Below are 25,450 nucleotides of genomic sequence, written 5' to 3' on the forward strand. Positions count from 1 at the left end.
TCTAATGACCAACTCTTATCAGTATCTTCTTAATCCTCATTCCTATAACCCTCCCTTCAGCTATCAACTTGACTTAAAAATTCTAATCCTAACTTCTTTACCAAGTATATTTTCAAACTTCTGTTTAACAATTACAGCAGAACGTCTCAAGCCTGTCAAATTCACTGCTTAAAACCAAATTTACCTTCTTTTGCTACTTCTTTCAACCACCAACTGGGTCCTTTCCTATTTCTATTAGTAATGTAGAGCTATCTTTCTGTCCAATCATCATGTTAGATCACCCATTATGCCTCCTTTTCCCATAATCAGTTTCTTTTTAGAACTCTATCTTAAAAAGTCTCTATTTCCATTCATTTTCAAGTCCTTTTAACTTCATACTTTTTTAATACTTCAAAAGCAGTATTCTTACCTACAATCTCTTTCCACTCTTCCCAATCACCCAGAATTTTACCCCCAGATTAACCAATGTTTCCCCACGGAAACGAAACTCTGAAGTCAAAACAGTTAGGGCCACTTACAACCTAACACATGATTTCCTTCCCAGCCTAAATTTTTATATGACCTCTACAGTAGTTTTCATCTTTACCTCCTTCTCTTACATGTTAATGGAAGAGAAAAATCCCTCCTCGTCTGAGGAGAAGCACATTCCCTCCTACTTCTTTGCAGAACTCAAACTAGCAATAATTCTATCTTTCCCTTTGAACTTTCAACCTCTTTTTCCTGGATTGTTCCCTTGAGGCAAGATCAATTCTTCCTCAACCCTAAATGTTCTTCTCATTTCACCCCCTCTCCTACTTACCACCATTGGAACAAACTATTGTCAAAATCATCAGAACTCTCTGGATCCCTCCAAAAGACACCTAAATTATTCTCTTTCCTAATCTATACAGGATCTAGATAACGCCAACTCCTCCCCTTCTTTTTTTTTTTTTTTAAAGATTTATTTATTTATTTCTCTCCCCGCCCCCGGTTGTCTGTTCTCTGTGTCTGTTTGCTGCGTTTTCTTTGTCCACTTCTGTTGTCGGCGGCACAGGAATCTGTTTCTTTTGTTGCATCATCTTGTTGTGTCAGGTCTCCCACGTGGGCAGCGCCATTCCTGGGCAGACTGCACTTTCGCACTGGGCAGCTCTCCTTAGGGGCGCACTCCTTGGGCATGGTGCTCCCCTATGCCGGGGAAACCCCTGCGTGGCAGGGCACTCCTTGCGCGCATCAGCACTGCGCATGGGCCAGCTCCACACGGGTCAAGGAGGCCCCGGGTTTGAACCGCCGACCTCCCATGTGGTAGACCACACCCTAACAGGGCCAAGTCCGCTTCCCTCCTCCCCCCTTCTTAAAAATCCCTTAAACCTGATATCACTTTACTAATTTTTCAATTTCTCTGTTCAAAACTTAACTTTTGCAGCTGCCTCATTTTCTATCTGCCTCTTAAATGCCGTGTTTTTTAAAGTTCTTCACTAGGCCTTCTCTTTTCATTTTATATTGTTAGGTCTCATCTTAGCTTCAACTACAACCTAATACAATCATACAGACAATGCTCAATCTTTAACCCAAGCCTTGGTCTCTCTTCTGAGCTCCAGGAACAGATAGTCAAATACCTGTTGGCCATTTAAATTCAACACGTCCAAAACAGAAATCATTCTCACTCCCCCATATCTCCTTCTCCTACATCTACTTGGCTGAAAATGAGCATTCTTAGCAATGCCCCAAACGATGCTGAATCTATTAATACAGGATCCACATTTTGAGAATCATTCTTCAAATTTATGTTGCCTCTTCCTACTTCCTGGTTATCAGGTTCCTCCTGCTATTTCCTAGGCCAAAATATGCAGCTAGCACTGGTACTATTTCACAGTACTCTACCCTACTGACCTCAGACTCCTGCAAAAGAGCATAACAAGCAATATCTGCAAATTGATAAGACTAGAGATAAAACAATGGTCATCCCAGCAAACTGGAAGTTCCTTGAGGACAGGGATATTATTTCCCATGTATCCTTAGAACCACGCCTTGCCCAAATACACAACCAATAAATATTTGCTGAATAGATGGCACTGTCATCCATCCATTCACCCAGGTCAGAAACCAAACCAGGATTCACCCTTCCCTCGTCCATAAACAGTCACAAACTCCTATCTTCTACCTCCTCATGTCCTGTCCCTCCTTTTCTATCTGCACTGTTACTGCATTCTTTCAGGTCCTTGTTTCTCACATGAATTGCTATTCAGCCAACTAATAACTGCCTCCCATGGCACCTATTCTATTATCCACACTGCCAACAAATTTGATCTCTCTAAAAAAGTAAATGAAACAATGCCATTTTCCTGCTAAAAAAGTTTCCCATTGCTTTTAGGAGAAAAAAATAACTCCTTCACATGATATAGATTACTCTCTACAATTTAGCCTCAATCTATCTGACCACTCTCTTCTTCCCTATCCCCTTACCCTTCACGAACTATTTTAGTTTCCTAACCAATCTGTATATACTCATACCTCAATGGCTTTGAAGATAAAGCCATCCATCTGGAGAACGCTTCCCCACTTGGCTAATACTTATACTCTTAAGACTCGGCTCAGGCACCACCCCTGCCAGGAAGCTTACCTGGAGTGACAGTCATTCCCCTCCATGTCAGTATGGAGCAAGTCTCTCCCCTAGCATAAACGCTTACGGCACCCCGTGTTAAGTGCATTCACAGCACATATAATACATTATAATTGTTTGTTTATCCCACTCGACTAAGTTCCTTGGTGATTACAATCATGTCTAAATTTTGTATAGCCAGTGCCAGGTATTTTAACAGATGCTCAACTAAAACTTGTTAAATAAACACATTCCAAACTATTTTATAAAAAGTGGCTCTCAAACATTAGCATTCAGAAGAATCACCTCAAAGACCTATAAAACCTAGATTGCTTGGCCCCGTCCCCAGTTTCAAATTGAGGAGGTCCAGAATGGGGCCTGATGGGTTCCAACATGATGTTGATGCTGCTGGTCTAGGAGCCACACTTTGAGGATCAGTGCTCCAAATATGCTCTTTCTATGTCCAGGCTTTTAAAGCTTCTTCTCCTAGATGCCTCCTTTGCATTCTTCCAGCTCTGCCTACTGCAATCCTAATAATCTTTTTAGACCCAGTTCAACTCCACCTCCTTCATAAAGCTAACTCCAGATGAAAATGATCTTGTTTCTCTGTTTCTATCAGTCTTCATGTATACTATTCATATGATATTCATCCATACTTATTCAGTTACTGGCATTTGTCTTATTTTTTTCTTAGATGAAGGTAGGGAACCTGCCTTAATCATTTTAATATCCTCCTCAACAGAGAGCACAGTAACAAAAAACAACAAACGAAATATTTGTTGATATGAATGAGTTTCTGTTGGTTGCCCCAGACTTCTGGGCCCATGGTCTGCCTTGCTTAATCTTTCTGGTCCATGCTGACTTCCTCATACTGGTTGTACTTTTGCTTGCCTTATTACCTATAACAGATGCCCAATCCTCCCGGATTTGTCTGCTCCTCTCTGACTGACCCTAGTCAGCTTCTTTACCTTGGACCCTGAGTCTTTTAAATTTTTTATCCACTGAGGGACATAAGAGGTGAAAATTTCCCCTCACAGATGATATCAATTTTAATTCCACTGGCAATAAGACAGGTTATTTGCTTTTTACTTTTTTTTCTAAGAGACTTGTCTTTGTCATAGAATGTGAAATACATATACATATACACACATAACTTTCATTCCATCTGGGTGTCTAACAGTTTAAATGGAGATGGAGAGGGACAGGCTTACTTCTAAGGAAAAAATTACTTTTAAGGCAGCAACTAAAATTACTTTTAAGGCAGCAACTAAAACTACTACCTGTTAGAAAAGGTCCTTGATAGGGTTCAACTCAATCTTATAAGCCTTTTTACTTTCCCTTTAACTGATTGGTAGTAATCATAAATTAATACTGTAAAATGTGTTGACAAAAATGATTAAATATGTTTATGATACTTAGGAAGAGTTAAAATAGAGATTTTCCAGAGGAAGTGAAAATTTTCAGAATTGTATGCTCAACTAAAAAATGAACCAGATCACTCCAAAGCCCAATTTATGTGAATTAATCAAGATCCCAAATAAGAAACAGGTGGAGTTGAGCTATGGGTGCACTCTTGATAACTGCAAATCGTGTATATATCAGCAGAGCAAAATAACTGTAAAGTTGGGGGCCACGGTCACCCCAACTTATATAAAATCCTGAAATGCTACAGAATGGATGTAAGAGAAAAAAACCATGGTACATCTGAAAGTAAATACTGAAAAGGTTGAAAAGAAAATGAAACAATATTTATGGCAGGTCTTAAAAATTTTAAAAGATGAGCAAACACGGAGTACCAGGAAGATAAATTTAAAGAGCTTAAAAGAAGACTCCCTAAATTCAATCTGTTACTCAAAAAAAAAGGAGGGGAGGACGCGTACATCACAGGAAAAAAATTTTTGGAAACCAAATCATCCCCCTATTAAATAAACAACAAAAAACTATATGATCGTTCCTCAAAATGTGTCAAGTTTAGAAATATAAGTGAAAACAAAGCATTCACTGCAATGAGCAAAGATCTTCAAAGACCTACGATTGAAAAACTTGCATAAGGAACTTCTATTAAAGCGCTGAACTGCAATTCCTAACTCAAAGAGACAACGCCAACAAAAAGCTTGTACTGTACTAGGAATGGCCCTGATCTTTCTGAATTGTTTTCTTCAAGAGTCTAAAAAGCCTAAGTTTTGTGATGGAGAAGAGGAAGGGAGGGTAAGTTGTGCCTAAGCCCCTTCGGAAAAACTTTATCTACACATCAGGGAAAAACTTTATCTACACATCAAAATCACTCATCATTCATTACCTCTGGTCCTAATCTGGATTTAAGTAAACCAATAAGCACATATGATCATATGTTCTGTATTTTAAATACTGGCCGACTTACTTAAATATTCTAATTTAACTTGCTTCCATCACAAACACCATCAAATGGACCTGAGTTGAAAATTTCCTCTTTACTTTATCCATTATATTTTGAGATGTTCACAAGGGGGAATGTAATACAGTAAGGTGCAAAAAATTACCCAAAGTCAAACTGTTCTGACATCTGTTCAAAGACTTTTAGAAAACGTGCAACAACCCAATCAACTATTCGAATATCTGACATACGCAAGAGCACTGAGAGCCTTTTCTACTATGTATACAAAGAGGAAACTACACCAGCCACCCGGAGCAAGAAAACCGGTAAGGTAACAGGCTATAAGGGCGTTGATTTCTTGGATACAGTGACAGAGGCAGGAGACACACCCCTAGCGTCGGTCTGAAACACTGCAGCAGTGAATTTTTACCTAGGGATTAATGTGAGGGTAAGGAAAGACAAATTTAAATCGCCATGATTCAAAACAACCACCAACCACCAGAAGAGAAAGATTTACGAAAGTAACAAAGAAAACTAAAAACCCTTGGGAGTAAGAAACCATAAAAACAACTATCCCCATATATCCGAAACCAAGATACCCTATGTTTTAATGAATCTACAACTTAGGCCTTTTCGCTCGTCAATGGAGGAAGAAAAGCAGCACGAAAGAAACCCCGAAAGGCTGCAAACAGGAGTGAAATAAATACCCGGGGGTGGGGGAACGGATTCTGGCCAAGACTCACTGATGAAAAGTCCTGAGATGTGAGCGGGAGAAAACAACAGCTCTGTAGAGAGTGGGTCATATAAAGCGCCATTTGCCTCATTATTTTCAAAGGATTTCAATTATCCCGGAGCTCCAGCGAGTGAGTCCGGGCGTGAAAGGGGGGCTCCACGTGACCGAGGGTCCCAAGAAAAGTAACGCGGGACACGGGGGGAGAGGGGGTTTCCGGGCAGGGGCGGAATCCCAGCTCCCGGAGCCGGGGGCGGCAGAGAGGCCCCCTCAGAGGCCCAGGAACTGGGGCACCCTGCAGAGGCCCGGGGGCGGGCGCAGGAGACCCCGCCTGGGTCACAGCACCGGGCGGGCCGCCGTCCTGTCAAGCAGCCGGCCTGTCGCCCACGCCGGGCTCCAACGCACCCGGCCGCCGCTGGCTCACCCGGACCCGCCGCGACACCAGCCGGGCCCGGGTCTCTCGGGGGAACCCCAACAGGGGTGTCGGGGCTCGGCTCCGCACCCAACCCCGTCAGGAGCAGGCGGGGGAGGCAGAGTGCTTTGGGGAAGCCAAAGGTCTCACCATTTTGCTCGGCGGGTCGGCGGCTCGCTCGGGTGGAGAAGAGCGTCGGCGCTCAGGCTGGCTAGCGCAGGAAGCGGCGGCCCAGCTGCGCTCGCCTCGGGCGGCTGCGGCCCTCGGGACGCCCGCGGGGGAGGGGGTGCGGGTGGGGGAGGGGAGGCGGCGCCGCGGGGCCCGCGCCGGCGGGGTGACTGGGCACGCGAGGGAGCGGGCGGGGGTGGGGGGGAGGCGGAGAAAAGAAATTAAAGTGCAGCTTCACAGACAGGGGTGGGGGAGACGGCGAAGGGGGAAAGAGACAGAGAGAAAGGAGGGGAAGAGAGGGAAAGGGGGCCAGGCGGCTCGGGGACCGCAGCCTCGCGCTCGCGCCGGAGCCGTGACGGACTCACTGCAGTGGCTCGCGCTGACCCGCAACCTCAAGGAACGAAAAAGGGGGAGGGCGGGAGAGGGAGGGGAAAGCGAAGAGCCGCGGGCGGAGGGCGGAGGGCGGAGGGCGGAGGGCGGGGGCGCGCGCCGAGCCAGTAGCGGGGGCGGGGCTTCCGCGAGCGCCGCACATCCGGGAATCCGCGCGCCGGGCTCTGCGGCGGCCGTCGCGACGCTCTGGCGGGCTCTGGTTGGGAACGCAGAGTGAGCGGACCACGTTCGCCCCGTAGTCCGCCGCCCCTTGCGTGGGGTGCGGTGAGGGGGGACGGGGGCGCGGGCGTCGATGACGTCGCGTGGCGTAACCCTTCCTGTCATGTGGCTGGAAGCGGGCGGGGAGGAAGGCTGGGCTGGAGAGGGGAAGGAGGAAATGCGAGGGTGCCCCAAGAGAGAGGAAATGCCAAGGATGCGCAAGCTGTGGGCGAAGGGGGGACTCGGCCCGGGAGTGGGAGCTTCGCGGGGGAGGGGGAACAGATGAGCAGCCTTAAAGGTGTCAGAACCACCCCAAAAAAGAAGGAAAAATTAAAGCCCCAGGTCTACAGGGAATCAGTTTGCTTTTGAAGAAAAGTATCTTTTCACTACCGGATTACACGGCACACTTGGACTATTGTCACTCTAATATTGCAGCCGCAGGCCCACACTACAGCATGAGTTGGCAGAGTCAGTAGCCAGGTTGGAAAGACTGGGAGTAGAGCCAGCCAAAGCTGGCCGCAGCGTGCGGCGTGGGGAGCCACAGGACAACAGAGTACAAGGGGCTGCTTTTCCCACAGACTTTCCCAGCCTGTGTGTAACTTCCTTAAACCCTTTAACCTGCTCTCTGACGGGGCGCAGCAGTGTTTGTTTTTGAAAATTACTCGTTGACATTGCCCAGTTGTGCTTTAGCAGGCCTATAGACGGACTATATATTCTAGTGGATATTACTATTAGAAAATTCAAAATACAATAGGAAATGTAGTCCAGAAACGCATAAGAAGGAAGACTGGGTTCGAGAAGAAGGGAAAAAAAACTGACAGGGAAGGTGTGATAAGAATGATGAAAAAAATACTTTGCAACTATTTTAACCAGTTACTCTTTTTCAAGTTCTTAATAATCTTCTGTGTGTGAGTGTGTGTTTGTTTCCTGAGCAGTCAGAAACTCTATATTGGCAAATCCTCTGGCTAGTTTTATAAAAAGCCCTAGTATTTTTAAAGGCAATCTGTTTATGTTCCTTATATGAGAGATTATTCTTTTTCTATGCTAATTATTTTCCCCCATGATGAACACCCATCTGGTAACCTTTTCTAATAGAAACTCAATGGTATGCCCTAGGTCTCTTTTTTTAATTTTTTATTATTATTTTGTCTTTATTTTTTTAATATTACATTAAAAAATATGAGGTCCCCATATACCCCCAACCCCCTCACCCCACTCCTCCCCCCATAACAACAATCTCCTCTATCATTATGCGACATTCATTGCATTTGGTGGATACATCTCTGAGCACTGCTGCACCTCATGGTCAATGGTCCACATCATAGCCCACACTCTCCCACAGTCCACCCAGTGGGCCATGGGAGGACATACAGTGTCGGTAACTGTCCCTGCAGCACCACCCAGGACAACTCCAAGTCCCGAAAACGCCCCCACATCTCATCTCTTCTATTATTATTATTATTGTTTTTGAAAGAGTTACTTTGGTTCTGTGACAGCATAAATAAGGAAAAGTAGCTTATTCTGATTCCATAGTTGTGTGAATATTATGAATGTATCAAGGAAAGGCCAAGAACTGACACTGTTCCTTCCATTTAATCTTAAGGTTCACGATTTATTTGCTATTTACATACTAACCTGTTACAGAACAGTTGGGGGAAGTCTCTAAGCTAAATGTTTGTAGTATTTTCTAGGTATATGATTTTGCATTTTTTTAATCATAAAAGCAAGACATGCCCATTGTTTTTTAAAAAATACCATATAAAAATAGTATTCCTTTCAATTCCACTTCTAGTCATCTTTGATTTCTCCCCCTCCTTTGTTCATATATATATGTATGCATTGTATGTATATTATCTCCCAGATAATCACCATTAATGCATTTGTGTGTATCCCTTTAGGCATTTTCAAATAATATCAAATTATCATTTTGGCAGGATTAAATCGAGCCATATGGAATGCAGTAGATTTAGAGTAACCAGTAATTTAGTCATTTTAGCTAATGTAGCTAACAATCTTTCAACATATCTATTGTGAACCTAAATCAGAAGTTCAAGAGTGAGAAACTGTGAAAGGTTAATTAGTCTCTGTTACTAACCAAACCTAGAGACACGAGCGCAGTCAACCTACTTGTTCCTACTCATCCTGCAAGTCTCCTGCAGTCACCACTTAAATTATCTTGTGTACTACATAAAATACAGGCATTTAGCAGGTTGCATCTCTGACACTGAAACTAGGTAGTCTATTCTAAATCCAATAAGAAAGGAAGTCCAAAATACATCTTTAATGCCCAGGCCTTTTTCTTCCAAAGCCAATAAAGTGTAAGTAGTAATTCTATACTTTGGAAATTTTTTATCATTCCATTAAATTTTGGTGTAAAAAAAATCCTGCTATGGAAGTGGACTTGGCCCAATGGATAGGGCGTCCGCCTACCACATGGGAGGTCTGCGGTTCAAACCCCAGGCCTCCTTGACCCGTGTGGAGCTGGCCCATGTGCAGTGCTGATGCGCAGGGGTGTCCCCCACATAGGGGAGCCCTATGTGCAAGGAGTGCACCCCGTAAAGGATAGCTGCCCAGCACGAAAGAAAATGCAGCCTGCCCAAGAATGGCGCTGCACACACAGAGAGCTGACACAGCAAGATGACACAATAAGAAGAAATACAGATTCCTGGTGCCACTGATAAAGATAGAAGCGGTCACAGAAGAACACAGCAAATGGACACAGAGAGCAGACAACTGGGGGGGGGGGGGCGGGAAAGGGGAGAGAAATAAATTTAAAAATATATAAAAATAAATCTTTTTAAAAATCTTGCTAAAAGCATAAATATTTTAAACAGCTATATTAATAAGGGGCAAATGAAAAAACTAATCAATGGGTTTTTTCTTTTAAAAATTAGCGATCAGAGATGATTGTCGCAAAGTATGTCATAGGTTGGAGGGAGTGACACTTAAGATGGATACCTTTTACAAAACAATTGTAACAGCTAAGCATGAGTAATGAGGGGTGCCAATAGCAGGGGAAAGGTTAATATGAAAAAATATAAAGCAAAAATGGATATAACTGTGCAGATCAGTATACATAGGAACAAAGGAGAGGGAGAAATCGAAGATGACTGACTAGCTTTAGTTTGGATGACAGAATATAATGATATGATCAAAGAGAGAGAAGTCAGGAGAAGCTTGGTTATTGAATTAGAAGAGATGAGTTTGGATTTAAAGATGCTGAGTTTGAGTTACTGATGGAAGCACCCCAGTAGAAGCTGGAAGTGCAGGCAAGAAAGAGATATTTGAGAATCAACATTAAGACAGATTTAAAATGGGAGCTTCTAAATTTCCCCTTTTTAGTGATAGAAGAAAGGACCCATGATAGTAATAAAGCTGCTAAGCAGAAAGAAAACTAAAGGAAAACAAAGTTTAAAGAGAGGAATATTTAACCATAAGCTGTCTCAGGCTTCAGTGTCTCCACAATTATCTTTAAGAAATTAGAAGATTCACAGGAAATTTTTTCATATTTAGGCCTTCAAGATCATAATAATAAGAAAGCTGTCTTATTAAAGGACTAATCACTATTTACACATAATATGTAAAGGTTGAAGAAAAAACAAAATTGCCATTCCTATAGGTGTCTAAGTTATATTCCACGGTTGTATAACCCCAGAACATCCATTTTTATTCAGGATTATATTTGCCAATGTCATTTAGAAACCATTTTTTATTTCGTACTTTATACCATAATTTAAGGCTAATTAAAGGGGACAGTCAATTAAAACCACTTGAAAGAAGTGTCCATTTTTTTAGTGTGTTTTTGCTGTCCACATAGTTTTAGAGGAAACTTAGTTTTATCCTCCTAGATAAAACATATGTTGGGAAGCGGATTTGGCCCAACAGATAGGGCGTCTGCCTACCACATGGGAGGTCCAAGGTTCAAACCCAGGGCCTCCTGACCCATGTGATGAACTGACCCACGCACAGTGCTGATGCATGCAAGGAGTGCCGTGCCATGCAAGGGTGTCCCCCGCGTAGGGGAGCCCCATGTGCAAGGAGTGCACCCCGTAAGGAGAGCTGCCCCACGTGAAGAAAGTGCAGCCTGCCTAGGAATGGTGCCACACGCATGGAGAGCTGACACAACAAGATGACACAAAAAAAAGAGACAACGGATTCTGGGTGCTGCTGACAAGAATACAGGCAGACACAGAAGAACACTCAGAGAATGGACACAGAGAGCAGACAACTGGGGCGGGGTGGGGGGAGAAGGAGAGAGAAATAAAAAATAATAATAATACTTAGAAAAAACAACAAACATATGTTATAGTTCAAGAATCCCAGATTTAAGAACACTGTACCTTTTTGACACCTGATTTCCTTCCACAAAACTCCTTTCTCAGTGGATATTGAGACTGCATTGGGAACAGATAGCCTTCCTTTCAGGCAGCCTTTATTTGTGCTGAAGTGAAAAACAGGAGGATAAACGCTCACCCATTACTGGTGTGATTGAAGAAGAGAGTTCCCTTGCACCTGAAGTGAGGTATTCCCTTCTCACTGAGCAACACTGGTATGTGCCTGGGATTCCAAGTTCCGTCTTGGAAGCTTATTTCTCCATAGAAACCATTTTATAAAGAGTTCTATAAACAATGACCTGCCTGCAAAAGCCTACTTAAATTTTAGAATAGCTGAAATTCTCTGTTTGCTATTAAAAACATAATAGTAGAAAATACTCAGAAAATATAGCTCTATGAATTAATGGGTTTGGCGAAAATGCATCCCAAGTCCTAGATGGATTTTTCTTTTTACTTTTTTTTCATGTTAAGCCTAATTGCTTTTACAATTTTGACCATCTTTGCAACTTTTCCAGTTCCCATAACAGAATTAATAAATGAATGTGTTCAAAACAAAATCTTTCAGCATTTACATTTTAGGTAAAACAAATTAGAAAAAATATTAAATTTGGAAAAAATTATGTGCTAAATAAGTTAAATAAGTTGTTTCTTTATTAGAAACGACCAAAAGAAAAAGTCAAAACGAAAGGCTTTTGCTTTCGTTTCCTGGCTAATAAAATAAATACCAGTGAGTTGGCTTAAAAGTAGGAATTTATTGGCTCACAGTTTCAGAGGATAGAAGACTTATTTCCTCCTGGGGTCACAGGCAATCTTTGGGGTTCCTTGCCTTTTCTGTCACATGGCAACACACATGGCAGTGCCTTTTTCTTCCATGTTTCACTGACTTCTAGATTCTGGCTTCTTCCTGTGGCTTCTTTCTGTGTCCGATTTTCTCAGTTTATAAGGACTTCAGCCTTACTGGATTAAGGCCCACCCTCATTCAGTCTGGATATACCTTATGACATCCTCAAAGGTTCTATTCACACCTACAGGACCAGGGGTTGGGACCTAATCACTCCATTTGTGGGGGGCATGACTCAATTCCCAACTGCTTCCTAAGATTTATTCCTAAACCTTTTGCATCCACGTTCGATTTCATGTGTTAGAGGAAAACCTAACATGTGTTTCAAGGCAGACTATTAACACACTTAACGTGACGAGTTGTATTCTTTTCCTTATGATAAGTACATTTCATTTGGGTAATTACCAGCATAAAGATCACAGTTGAAATCATGAGAATAAGAGCCAGGCCAAGGTCAGAACCGAAGGTAACATCTACATGTACGTGGCAGAAGTAGGAATGACAGGGAAGGTGATGGACGAGGCAGAGGGGCAGGAAAACCAGCAAGGATTCCCAGGAAGCTGAAAGACGTGTTCAACAGCATCCAGTGCTGCAGAGCGCTCAAGGAGGACCAGAAGAGATACGAAATGGCAGGCAATTGGTTTATGCCCAAAACTATCCTTTGAGGTGCCCTAGATTGTATCTTGTTAGGTGTTTGTCTGAATGTAAAAGTCTCCCTTGTTTTCTTTGGTCTCTTCCACAGAGACATGAATACCAAGAACAAGCTTGGTAATTTGGGCTTTATTAGTATTTCCATTTTACTAGGTTAGTAAGGTTATTTACCTAAATAGTATTTGCCTAAAGGTAGTTATTTAAATGTAAAAAAAACAGATATGATATGGCCCTAGAGAAACATATTTGTCATACTTGTTAGCTCACTAATACATTTATATGCTCACAAATATCTTCAATTATAGCTCCACACATGAGACAGGAGGCAAGACTAGAGTGAGGCCGTAGTTCTAATTTACCTCTGGTTCAATTCTGTGTGAATTCTGGATAATTTAGTGCTATCTAGTAGCCACTAGCTAAATGTGGCTATTTACATTTAAATTAATTGAAACTGAATAAATTAAGTTCTCTTTTGTTAGCCATATTTCAGGTGTTTAATGGCTGCATTTACCTAGAAGCTACCACACTGGACATTCCAGAAAGGTCTATTGGACGACACTCATCTAAGTACTTTATCAGAAAATATTCATTGCCCCATTTCTTGTACCTATAATTAGCACTATACCCATTAAATATGTGTCCCAGAGACTTAAATCTTCTGGCTGTTCATATGCCAGTTGAGCCCTGTATCTCAGCAGAATTGCAGCCAACACCTGCTCTCCAGTTCATCAGACTCGCCCAGGACAACTAACAAAAGAATGATGATGGACAACATCCATCCCCAAAAAAACAATATCTACACTGCAAGCAAGACAGTTCCATCCATCTGCCCCATGGGATCTAAGACCCCTCTCAACAGTAGTAGAGTGGGCATCACCATCTCAAAATCCTAAAAATTGAGGAAGAACAAACAAACATAAGAGGGTGTATTGGTCAGCCAAAGGGGTGCTGATGCAAAGTACCAGAAATATGTTGATTTTTATAAAGGGTATTTATTTGGGGTAAAAGCTTATACTTACAAGACCCTAAAGGGTCCCATTCAAGGGTACTTTTTTCACCAAATTCTGTTGCCACGTGTTGAAGCAACATGGCGGTAACATCTCCAAGGGTTCAGCCTTGCTCTCTCTCTTAAGGCTCCGTGGACACAGCATCTTCCAATTTCAGCCTATAGACTGGAGGGCTCATTTCTTTCCTGGCCTTCTTAGCTGCTCAGGGTCTCTTCATCCACAAACTACCAGGCTAATGACTCATCTCTCTCCAGGGCTCCAGGATCAAGTTCTCTCCTCTACCGTTTCTATGTAGTTCTCTCTATACCTCTGTATCTTCTTCTCTAATACTGTATGTTCTCCTTGGGTGAGTGTCAGTTTATATAATCCACCAAGGGGGCAGGGACTCAACCCTTTATGCCCTGATGATGTCATCAATCAAAGCCCTAATCTTGATGTAATCAAGTCAACATAAAACCTTTGAATTTAAACTAATCAAAGGATATCATCCCCAGAGGAACAGACCAGTTTATAAACACAATGTCTCATTTTGAAATTCATAAATAATATCAAACTACCGCAGGCAGGAAACACAACTATGGACTAAAGTAGATTTATTACTATTCTAGTAATGGAAGAACTTGTAACATATAAAGACAGTGGTCACCAAAGTTTCTGAAGGGAGAGAGAGGGAAAAATCTGTGTGACGTGGAGCATTTTTGGGGACATTGGAATTGTTCTGAAATGATGGATACAAGCTGTGATACATTTTGTCAAAAACTTTAAAATTGTGTACGGCAAAGTGTAAACCGTAATGTAAGCTATAGACCATGCTTAGCAGCAATGTCTCAATATATGTTCATTGATTTTAACAAATGTACCACACTAATGAAAGATATAGTTAATGGGGGAAAGTGTGGCAGGAGGAGGAGTGGGGTGTATGGGAATCCCCTATATTTTTTATGTAATATTTATGTAATCTAAAGCTCCTTTAAAATAAAGAAAAATATATTCATCATGAACCACTTATATAATGTTTGTTTATTAGGAGGGTACTCACATTTCAAATATAACAAGTTAAATGAAACTACCTTAGATGCCCTTAACATTTGAACAAATACATAATTAACACTTCTTTAATAAATTAAAGGAATGAAGTTCTGATGCATGCTACAATAGGGACAAACCTTAAAGGCATCATGTTGAATGAAATAAGCCAGACACAAAAGGATGAATATTTTATGATCTCACTTAAAGGAATTCATTAGAATATGCAAATTCTCAAAGTCAGAAATTTTAATACAGATACATATATATGTAAATAGAGAATAAAGACAATGAAAATTTTGAAGAATATTGCTAGTACTTTACTGAAAAGTATATGTTCTATATTCAAATTTGTTTTTACATAGCTTTATTGATATTAAACAATATATTACAACAAACAAAAAAATTAAGTTTATAAACATTTTTAGCAGCTTCATAGATAGTTACTTCGTTAACTTGAATTTGGTTTTCATTAAAGATTACATTTTTTGTTATAATCTGATCTTCACACTTTCTCCATGGCATAAATACAGATTTTCAAGTAGCAATCAAGACAATACAGAGATTTTTTTTTTAATTAAGAGAGAATATAGTAAGGGATAAAGTATAAATCTTGTCATCTCACAAAGATTCTTAAGAAATTTTTAATAAATAAAGGATCAGGATTTCAGTTTTATTTTCCATCTAAAAAGAATATTCCTCAGTGCTGAATCAAGATTTTAAGCTTGAAATATACTGAACCCAGTTCTTTTAATTGTTGGAGTTTTTTTCCTCAGAGAATTCTCAAGGTAGACTGTGGTTTCCAAAAAGGAAGACTCTTGGATCATTAATAAGTTTATTATTATTATAGGAAATGTGTTCAATTCAGAAAAGTACAAAGAAAGGAAAATTATCTAATTTATCACCAAGAAATAATCATTGCTTATATTTGAATGTATATGCAGTCTTTTTTCTGTGTGTGTATGTATGTGTGTACACATATAATTTCCAACTAAATATTTGAGGAACATTTCCAGTATCTTTAAATATTCTTCAAGAATATTATTTTTAATTTTTATGTATTTGGTAATGTTATTATATGTCATAATTTACTTAATGATTTTCCTATAACTATCCAAGCCCATACACTACTCATAGAATTACATGAAATTGTAAATAGTATTGTTTTTTCTCTCCATGATACCCTAAGGAAAGTAACTGATAGGAAATAAAACCAGCCTATTATTTGTAAAAAAGGTAACTACATATAGCTCCTCTACTTCTATATTCTACCAATACATTAAAACAATTTGCTTTAACAAAAATAAAACCATAACTAGATATGTTTGCAAGTCTGAATTCCATTTTAGGCAGTTAATTCTCATTCTGTCTTACTTTTTGAATGGGTTTTTCCTTTCTAAAATAGAAATGTCTTTAAAAATTAACTGGTTATATCATTTCTCTTTGTAATGATTTTAATTATTACAAAGTTTTTTTCAGGACAGATTTGTAGGAACCAAATTTAAAATATTGAGTAGCATTTTCTCTGTACTGCTATTCTTCCAAAAAATAGAAGAGTAGTGAACAAAGCATATTTTGAAGAAATATAACTATAGAAATAAGAATATACCATTTAATATATATTGTAACAATTTGGTAAGTGAGCCATGCCTGCTTATTCAAAATTATGAAATCAGTAAAATTAATCACTATGACTTTTTAAAGGATAAGATCTTTTGAAAAGAATGTATAAAATGCATATGTATAAAAGTTTTAATATTGTAAATAGGACTTGTTTTTCTGAATAATTGTCCAGTTGCACTAGTGCTAAAATTCTGAAGATTGCATTTTAGATATATTTTATGCATTTTATCAGAATTATGAAGTTAATGGTCATTCTAAAAAAATTTTTTATTAAATATTGTGTACTTTTAGTAAAAATTAAATGTTTGGTAAATGATTTTCCTTCTGTGAATCAACCCTGTTCTGTTTTAAAGAACATTTTCAAACTGTCATAAAACCAGATATAGTTCTCTAAATCACTGTTAAGTGGCAAATCAGAAGGAAGAGAGATGTTGAAATATAAGATTACTTTTGCCCAGAGGCAACTGAATTTCAGGCCTAGTCTACCTTAGGCCCAAATATTGTCAATGGGATTCTACTTGGTTAGTCTCAATTTGCATTTTCCATTATGTCAAAATTGCTGTCTATTTTAGTTGCAAGGCATGGCTATGATCATTCATTATTTGGCCTATGCAGAGAAGACTCCCACCCTTATTCTTAGAGCATTTCCAATCCAGAACAGACTTGTGTCCTTTCCCAGTGTGTCAGCCACCTTCAAGTCAGTAGCTCTATAACCACAGTTTGCCCAGAAACAAATGGACTTTGTGAAAAAACAAGGGGGAACTGTGAAGAGTGAATAAAAGGGAAACGAATGTGGCTCAACCAATTGGGCACTCATCTACCATATAGAAGGTCCAGGGTTCGAGGCCCAGGGCCTCCTGGTGAGGGCAAGCTGGCCCACATGGCAAGCTGGCCCACGAGGAGTGTTGGCCCATGCGGGACTGCAGCCCCACACAGGAGTGCTGCCCCCCATGGGAATGCCATCCCCCATGGGAAAGCCGCCCCGCGCAGGACTGCCAGCCAATGCAGAGAGCTGGCACAGCAAGATGACACAACAAGAGACACAGAGGAGAGAAAATAAGAAGACATAGCAGAACAGGGAGCTGAGGTGGCACAAGAGAATAATCGCCTCCCTCCCATTCTGGAAGGTCCCAGGATTGGTTCCCGGAGCCACCTAGTGAGAATACAAGCAGACACAGAGGAATGCGCAGCAAATGGACACAGAGAGCAGACAATGGGGGAAATGGGAAGAACTGGGGGTGGGGTGGGGGGAGAAACGAATAAAATAAATCTTTAAAAAAAAAAAGAGTGAATGAAAGAGGCAACAGTAGAGCCTCTGGTCTGGCATAACGATTATATCCAAGTCCTAGAAACCCAGACTTTAGCGCTTCTCCTTCTGGTCATCACCTCTCCCTTGAGGTCATAATCTCACACCCTGACCCTTGTCACCCTTCCAGCCCACACACCCACACTCTGTCTCTGGGTTCTCTTTTTTACTTGCTTCCTCTTTTAGGACCCTCTACAATCTGAGACTAGCAATTACTTTCAGGAACCAGAGAATGGTTGTATTTGCAGAAAGCAGATTACAGAAAGTACTTTAAAATTAATTGCAATGTCTACAATTCTGTGTAAACACTTGGCTATGGCTGAACAAAGCCTCCATCTATCATGCAGTTAATTAAATTGCAATGAGTACTACCCACCATGATACATTTTAATCCATTGTTCACTGCAAGACCTTCTTGATGTTTCAGAAGAAAAACTTTCTTCTAAGAAGTCTGGAACCCTAAGGTCCGTCTTTAAATGTGAGTATATCTCTTATTTTTACCTTTTCTAAGTTATGCAACATAAGGAAATCCTTAATGATATAGGATAAAATGAAGCATATTACATTAGTAGTATTCTCTTTAAGTTAAATCTAAATATTTAAATGATTCAAGGTCTAATTAGCAATGGATATTTTCAGTGTAAAATCTCATTAATCTAGACACAAGAAGATGTTAATATTGATCATTTGCTTGGGCTTTGAGAAAAGACTGGTCTTGGAGGCTGAGGACAGAGATGCAGGTGCTCAAAGGGTGTGTGAATAAGAGTCAAGCCTTACAGAGTTGCCAGCATGAGAAGAGTCTCCCAGGGCTCAAATGAAGCAGTGGTGGAAGCGGGCATGCTCCTGTGACGGGGGAACATAGGTGGGCCTTGGGCAGGCAGGGGCCACAAGGTGTTTAGACAGAGGTGGGATGGGAGGATTAGGTACTATGAACATTGGGTTTAAGACTTCTGAGCCCCACAGAGCATTCAAATGCCCAGCATTGGTAGAGAAGCACAGAGGGGGTCCATGGAGGCTGGTTCACAGGACCTGAAGGATCAGAGGGGTGGACCAAAGAGCCAAGGAATGAGTAGTCATAGTTTATGAAGACAAAATGTTAAGCACTTTGAAGTCTCTAGCATGTTGTAAATATTCTCAGTAGACTGAAAGTCATTTTCTTTTTCTTTTTAAGACTTTATTTTTATTTATTTATTCCCTTCTCCTCACCCCTATCTCCCCCACACACACCCCCCTCCAATTGACTGCTCTCTGTGTCCATTCACTGTGTTTTTCTGTATCTGCTTGTATTCTCATTAGGTGGCTCCAGGAACCGATCCTGGGACCTTCCAGAATGGGAGAGGGGCGATTACTCTCTTGTGCCACCTCAGCTCCCTGTTCTGCTATGTCTTCTTATTTTCTCTCCTCTGTGTCTCTTTTTGTGTCATCTTGCTGTGCCAGCTCTCCATGTCAGCCAGCACTCCTGCATGGGGCCACATTCCTGTGTAGGCTGGCACCCCATGTCGGCCAGCTCACTGTGTGGGCCTGCTTGCCCTCACCCGGAGGCCCTGGGTATCAAACCCTGGATGATAGATGGGAGCCCAATTGGTTGAGCCACATCCATTTCCCAAAAGTCATTTTCTGAGACTAGGAAGAATGGGAGATTTAAGTGGTGTGGCTGGACATGGAACCCAAATCTGCATGACTTTCAAACCCAAGCTTTTCAACACTAGAGTATACTGTTAAATGTTGTGTGTGTGTATATGCACACCTGTCTGCACATGCATGCCCCCTATTGTTTTGTTTGGTTTTTAAATAAAAACAGGATCATGTTGTTTTGTAACAGTTTCCCTCACTAACTCTTGTGCTCCTGTAACACATTGCAGCTATTAGGCTTCAGAGAGCTCTGGGAAGAGTAGCTTGAGGTACTGTTAAATCTAAGAACCATGCTTACATAAGAGCCGATTCCTTCCATAAAGAACAGGCCCAGAAGGCCACACCAAAGCTACCAGTGACGAGAGGCCTATACCGTCAGACAGGAGGAAACAGAAGTGGAAATGAGAGGCAAGGCCAGGTCCAATTTCTCTGACTTTGTAAAAGCAGTCAAATCATGGGGCATCTGGGGACAGTCATGACCACAGACTCATCAACCCTTTCTCATTTGGAATGTTTTGGGCTATTGTGTGGAAATAGCAGAAAGGCAATCTTTTCCACCGTTACCTCAACTCCCACTCATCAGATAATCATAGGTAACAGTAAACTTTTTGAAAATAACAACTTTGTTTATACAACAAGTAAATGTTTTTCTAAGACACACAGGAAGCAGATATATGGATTAAGAAAGTAAACTTTTAAAGTATCTGAAAAACACACCACCCATACACATAACCACATATGTGGTTTCATGGCTTGAATACATAATTCTCTGTTCTCTGTGTCTATTTGCTGTGTGTTCTTTGTCCACTTCTGTTGTTGGCAGCAGCACGGGTATATGTAATTCTCCATAACACTGTATTGTTATTCTGTTTCATAGTCGGAGCTTGTGATTCTATAAAGTAAGGTATCAAAATGAAAATTAAAGAGGTCTCTGAAAGGGATTTATACTTTTAAAAATTCATTTTTATTTCTTACATCTCTCATTTCACATATTTAGCTGTTAATTTTATTGAAATAAAATCCATGAAGCCAGTTATAGAGACCAGGGGCATGAAGACATTAATAAGTCAAAGAATTTTAAAAAAAAGGAAATTATTATAAGAAATATAGACCAGGAGGAGATTTTCCTTTACAGGCCCTTGGGCAGGCATCTTATTCTCTTATTCAGAAAGGCTATGAGAGCATTGGAGGTAGGAAATAGCAGCATGTTATAGGTTATATGCCTTTTTAAATTTTAAAGGAATTGTTTAGCTACCATTCATTATTAATAAAAAATATCATTATTGAGTGCAGCACAAGACCTCCATGATTTTGAAAACTTGAAACTTTTTATTACTTTCCATTTACGATTGTAATTCTGTTTCACTCTTTCAACTAGAAAAAGCTAAAAGAAATACCTACTCCCTGAGAGTAACTGTTCAAAAGTCACTTTCAATTTTTTAAAAATTCCTCCTTAAGTGCTGGATGATCACCAGTAATCATGTTGTAGTAGATTGGCTCTAGACACAAACACAAATATGATTTGAAATTTAGATTTCATGGTTGGGGGTTTTAAGCAGGTCTGTTCTTAAGATGCTAACAAATTTTTTTGACATTGTTCTTAATTTTATAATGGTAGGGAAAGTTTACTAAATCAAGAGAAATAATTCACTCCTAAATAGAGATAGACTATAACTTGGTTAGCAAAAAAAAAAGAAAGAAAAAAGAGTCTTAGAATAACAAGCCTACATTTATTTATAAGGAAAATATAGGTGCTTGTATTATAATCACCCGTAAGTATCATGTAATTTTAAAATACAACATAGAAAGGGCCTCCAAATTTGGAACACTGGGTTTTGATATCATTAAAAAAATTAAGCCCATTTTTATTTCTATTTTTCAAAATTACCAAATGTATGTTTTTAAAATGGCTTGAATTTTTCAAAAGAGGCATTTTGGTTCCTATATGTGGATTGAATACATTTTTCATTTGTTTTTTTAGCTAAACACCATATTCTTTTTTAAAAAGATTTATTTATTTACTTTATTATTTTTTTTATCCCTCCCTTCCCTCCCCCAGATGTTTCTCTCATCTGTTTGCTCATTGTGTGCTTGCCTTCTCTAGGAGGCATCGGAAACTGAATCCAGGACCTCCGGTGTGGGAGGTGAGTGCCCAACAGCCTGATTCACACCCATTCCCCATGGGCTGCAGGGTCTGCTGGCTTGTGGCATCTGTCGTTTAGGCATCTGCTCCTTGCGGCAGGTGCAGCATCTGCTTGTCTTCTTTAGGAGGCACCAGGACTCAAACCTGGGACCTCCCTTATGGTAAGTGGGTACCCAACTGGTTGAGTCACATTCACTTCCCTGTTTGTTTGTTTGTTTGTTTATTCCCCCCCCCCCGCCCTCCTGCTGTTTTTGCTGTCTGTGTTGTCTTCTCTTCTCATTTTCTCTCCTCCAGGATTCACCAGGAATCGATCCTGGAGACCTCTGATGGGGAGAGCAGGTCCCTGTCAATTATGCCACCTCAGTTCCTAGCTCTGCTGCACTTCACCTTGACTCTCCCCTTGTCTCTCTTGTGATACATCATCATCTTGCTGTGTGACTCATTTGTGCAGGGCACTGGCTCACCATGTGGGCACTCGCACAGGCACTGGCTTGAAGTGCAGGCACACTTTCTCTTCTTTTTCACCAGGAGGACGCAGGGATCAAACCCAGGTCCTCCCATATGGTAGGCAGAAGCTCTATCACTTGAGCCACATCAGCTTCTCTTCCCTGTTTGTTTTCGTTTTGTTTTTTTCAGGAGGCACCAGGACCTGCAGGACCTCCCATGTGGGAGGCAGGTGCACAACTGCTTGAACCACATCCATTCCCTGAATACATTTTCTGGGTTCCCTTTTTGTAGTAACACAATAATTGAGGGTGACACATGTAGTAAAAGATGAGCAGTGTATTAATTTGAATATATATATCTGAACTCATACAGTTAGCTTTTTTCATCCTTCCAAAATATATATATAACATGAGTTAATATAGGATGCTAACTTGAAGGACAGTGCCCTCAAATATACTCACAGAGGTGCTCACTTCGGCAGCATATATGCTAAAATTGGAACAATTTGGAGAATATTAGCATAGGCTCTGGGTAAGGTTGACACACAAATTTGTGGAGTGTTCCATATTGAAAAAAAATAAAGAGGCTGGACCAAGATCATCCTGTAGAGTCTTTAAATCCTGATTCGATACTGCAACATTCAGTCCTTGAATCTGATTTCTGTCCTTCAAATCTGTTTGAATTAAGTGCACAGATCAGTTAATCAGACTTATAAAATGGAAAAGAGGATCCCAGTGGAAGGATTTCTTGGTGAAGTAGTCAACACATTCTAAAGATGTGCGAGTATGATAATGTTTTTCTAATATGGAGGTGGGTCCTTATTTAGTCCAATATTTTGCTCCTCGTTATTTCAGTCTTTTCAAAGGAGCAAGCCAGTACTCCTTGCCACTGCCACCAGCCACCCCTTCCCCCATCTTCCCTGCAATCTCTCTGCCATGTGGACAGAATAATCACAACAAATTTTGGGGTCTAGGTCTATTAGTAGGGTATACATATTGCTTGGTATGAACTTGACTTTAAAATGACCTCTGTCACCACCCCTCGCCCCTGCCAGAAGCCTCCCTCGTGTTTGCACAAGTTATTTTTGTTTGTTGTTTATGCTCGTTGTCTCCTTCTTGGTTTTGTGTTTTTTGTGTTTTTGTTTGTTTATTTTTGCTCATTGTCTATTCGTTTTTTCTTTAGGAGGCACCAGAAAATGAACCTGGGACCTCCCATGTGGGAGGCTAGCACTGAACTGCGTAAGCCACATCTGCTCCTTAAAATGACTTTTTAAAAAGGTATAAAAAATTTTGCTCTCAAGTTGAAGATCCCTGTCTGGGATGCATTTTTTCTCATCTCTAAAATGAGGGACTTAGAGTTGATGAAGACTAAGCATCGTCTTTCCAACTCCAAAGGTCTGTGCTTCTATTGTTTCCTAACACACCTTATAAAACCTGCCAGGGCAAAGCCAGGCAAGCCCCGCTGCAGCCTTCTAGAGACACACAGAGGTGCCTCTTGATTTCTTGGGCTCAGCAAGTCTCATTTCAGAATCTCATTTTAATCTGTTGTTTACAGAACTTGGCCCTGCCATTTTTGTTTCCAAGCTGAGTCACATGGATCAATGACAGAGAGAATTGGGCCTTCTTATTCAAGATATACATATGGAAATAAAGCTTAAAAATAAAGCAAAGGGGAGGGGATATGGCTTAAGCAGTTGAGTGCCTGCCTCCCACATGGGAGGTCCCATTTCATCTCTGGTGCCTTCCCAAAAAAACAAAGCAAAGGAGCAAAGGAGACAATGTGGATCAATGGTTGGGTGCCAGCTTCCCACAAACAGGGTCCCAGGTGGACTCTGGTACCTCAAAAATAAATAAATAAACAAACAAACAAACAAATAGGAAGTGGTTGATTTTACTTTAGTTAAGATAACATTTAGAAAGGGAGAAAGAGGGAAATGGACTTGGCTCAGTGGTTAGGACGTCAGTCTACCACATGGGAGGTCCGCGGTTCAAACCCCGTGCCTCCTTGACCCGTGTGGAGCTGGCCCATGCGCAGTGCTGATGCACGCAAGGAGTGCCCTGCCACGCAGGGGTGTCCCCCGTGTAAGGGAGCCCCACACGCAAGGAGTGCGCCCCGTAAGGAGAGCCGACCAGCGCGAAAGAAAGTGCAGCCTGCCCAGGAATGGTGCTGCCCGCACTTCCCGTGCCGCTGACGATAACAGAAGAGGACAAAGAAACAAGACGCAGCAAATAGACACAGAGAACAGACAACGGGGGGGGGGGGGGGGGGGGGGCGGAATTAAATAAATAAATAAATAAATCTTTAAAAAAAAAGAAAGGGAAGAAAGAAAAAAGAAAGCGAGGAGAGAGGGAAGGAGGGAAAGAGAGAGGGTAGGACAAAATGATTTTTAAAAGGAAGCAGAGGTAAGTTCCTTATTAAGAGAGCATCAAATATTCTTTAATCACAAATTACTTATATATTCCTGGGAATTAGAACAAACCTCCCGAGGCAACATTCAAAGAAACCTTCTGTACTTTCAAAAGATCCTTTTTCTGCCCTGTTGCAGCTAATAGAATACCTCCAAAGGTTTTTTTTTTTTAAAGAAAAAGGGCTGCTGGTAAATTAGACTCTCATGTTCCAGGAGATTCTTTGGTTTAGAAATAATTTACAATGACCAGACTGGTAGAGGAGAGAACATTATTTTGAAACATTTAGAAATAAAGGTCTTCTAAAATAGCAAACACAAAAGGAGAACTAGAGTTTCATATAATCAGTTAAGGAACTTTAAGCCCTTGCTGTCTTTCTTCACTTAGGAGCAAAGAATTTTCTGAAATTTTAAAACTCAAAATATATAACTTATTCTGTATTTATTTTAAATGCATTAACTTGTTATATAATGAAAATGTTTCCTAAAGATTCCATCAGCAGCAAAACGTGCTGATAAATGTATGCCATAAACCTAATAACACAAATTGTACTTAAAGTACATTAACAAAAAGAAATTAAACCCACAAACTAACAACAAATGTGGAATCTAATTTCTCTATTGGAATTAGATGTGTTTTAATTCTGGGTAATTGCTTACATCTAATCGCCAATATAGAATCCAGGAGTCAATATTATAACTGGGACACACCGGGGAAAGGTAGCACTAGAATTAAAGTACCAGCTCTAACATTACTTCACCCACATTCTGCCTACTATCCCCATTCTCCTCCTGAACTACACCCCCATGTAGCTTTTGCTTGCAGAGCTCTCTTTGAAGCCAGTGAGCGTTTCATGCGTGGGAAATCATGGGAATCAAATCTACTTTATATAAAAACATATGGTTAGGAGTCCAGGAGATGCTGAAAATACCACCTATTAGTAGTCTCCCTGTGGGGAGCTCATCTGACTATGAGACCCTTGCATTTTGCCTTTCGTGTGCTTGGGTGTTCAATCGGTGGCCTCAATCCTGGAGCACCAGGGTTTGTTTTCACATTTAGTTCCCTTGGATTTTTTTTTTTTTAACCTACTTAGACAGAAAAGAGGCAGCAAAATAGGAAAAGAAGGCAGGGGGCGGGGAAAGAATAAATCATTATGCAGCTCTCAACCTCCACAGGGAAACAGCAGTACAAACCCACAGATCCAGA

At 40.7% G+C, this 25,450-nt stretch overlaps 1 protein-coding gene and 1 non-coding gene across 2 annotated transcripts in view; one reads left to right on the forward strand and one right to left on the reverse strand.

Annotated features, from left to right (window-relative positions):
* LOC131273981 (calcineurin subunit B type 1) overlaps nt 1-25,450 on the reverse strand; it is a 159,654-nt gene that overhangs the window by 73,755 nt on the left and 60,449 nt on the right. The gene's annotated exons all lie outside the window — the stretch shown is intronic.
* On the forward strand, nt 22,305-22,411 carry LOC111759609 (U6 spliceosomal RNA). The gene has a single exon (XR_002793539.1). It is a non-coding gene; the product is annotated as a U6 spliceosomal RNA (small nuclear RNA).

The sequence above is a fragment of the Dasypus novemcinctus genome, chromosome 17 (assembly GCF_030445035.2).
Source record: "Dasypus novemcinctus isolate mDasNov1 chromosome 17, mDasNov1.1.hap2, whole genome shotgun sequence".
In the NCBI taxonomy this organism is placed as follows: domain Eukaryota; kingdom Metazoa; phylum Chordata; class Mammalia; order Cingulata; family Dasypodidae; genus Dasypus; species Dasypus novemcinctus.